The sequence below is a fragment of the Dichomitus squalens genome (genome assembly GCF_000275845.1).
Source record: "Dichomitus squalens LYAD-421 SS1 unplaced genomic scaffold DICSQscaffold_66, whole genome shotgun sequence".
Lineage (NCBI taxonomy): Eukaryota > Fungi > Basidiomycota > Agaricomycetes > Polyporales > Polyporaceae > Dichomitus > Dichomitus squalens.
This window is the reverse complement of record NW_006766948.1, coordinates 91961-93195: the sequence shown is the minus strand read 5'-3', so window position 1 is coordinate 93195 and position 1235 is coordinate 91961.

The following is a 1235-nucleotide window of genomic DNA, read 5'->3' as shown; positions in this document are numbered from 1 at the left end:
CTCTTACTCATCCTATGGTGCGATATGTCGCAATTCTTTCGTCGTTGTAGTATTCATCACACTATGGTACATGTGACTAACCACTCTTCGATTAGTCATGGACACTTCTCTGTAGTATATAAGGACTTCAGATTTCGTCCTCCCTCTTCAGTCTTTCCTTACTGACTGAAGAGTGAGTACTTCGTTACATCTACCTCTAACTTGTAGTTACTTACTTAACCTTTGTAGTCTTGCTTCGACTCTAGGTACAGTTCGTTGCTGCAATATAGTCTTTCCTTACTGACTGAAGATCTTGCTTCGACTCTAGTCGGATCTAATCTTTATCTTCACAGCCCCGAGTTTATCAGTATGCAAGCTTGTAACTAGGACAGCGTGCAGCCGCATCGCGCACTGAGGGCGCCCTCCGACTTTGTCGGATTACTTTAACGGGGCGTCGGTATGTCACACAGGTCACCGAGCGGGGAGTCACGGGGGTGGATCCACCAGACGTTCAGGAGCGCGGAAAGTCCCGGTTTTTTCATTTCCGCTCAAAGCTCCGAACGTCTGGTCACGAGACTACCGCTCTCCTTCTTCTGTGCGCACTTCTCCCGGTTTGCAACCTATATGGTGGCTCGCTTTGTAACAGAGGCCAGCGGTGCTCAAGTCCTAAGGACGGCTTGCACCCTAAGAAACACCAGATTTCTCGTTTGATTCACCCATCAAAATATGATGCGCTCGTAGGGCGCCCCATCACTTTCCCCCTCCTGTAGCCAATTATTAGCCCTCGTTGCATGTGAGGGAGGTCTGCAGACCTGCAAGTGTGGTTATCCCTCATTTCTGCAGACCTCGTTGTAGGCTACTCACCCAGGGAAGCCGCAAAAAACCACGAAAGAGGAGACTGTTGAACCCGGGGGGCGAAGGCCTCTCCCACGGGTGGCAACGACAGCGGATAGCCTGCAACTCACCTAGAAGGGTTGTTGGTTGTAAGAGGCTTGTTAGAGCGATGAGAGGAGATGTTCGAGTGAACTGAACTGTAGATTGGGGGTACAGAGGTCCCCTATATATACTACTGTACATCTGTGGCTACGTAGTACTATACAGTACATTCCCAGGATGCACAGTCGCACAGAGAAGCAGTGCGTACACAGCGAAGCTGTGTGTGTACCACATGAGTAGTACAGCCTCGGTTATTGCAGTAACCGGCTGTGCCGTTCCATATCTTGTGACGGCTGTGTTAGGCAAGCTGTGTAAACCAG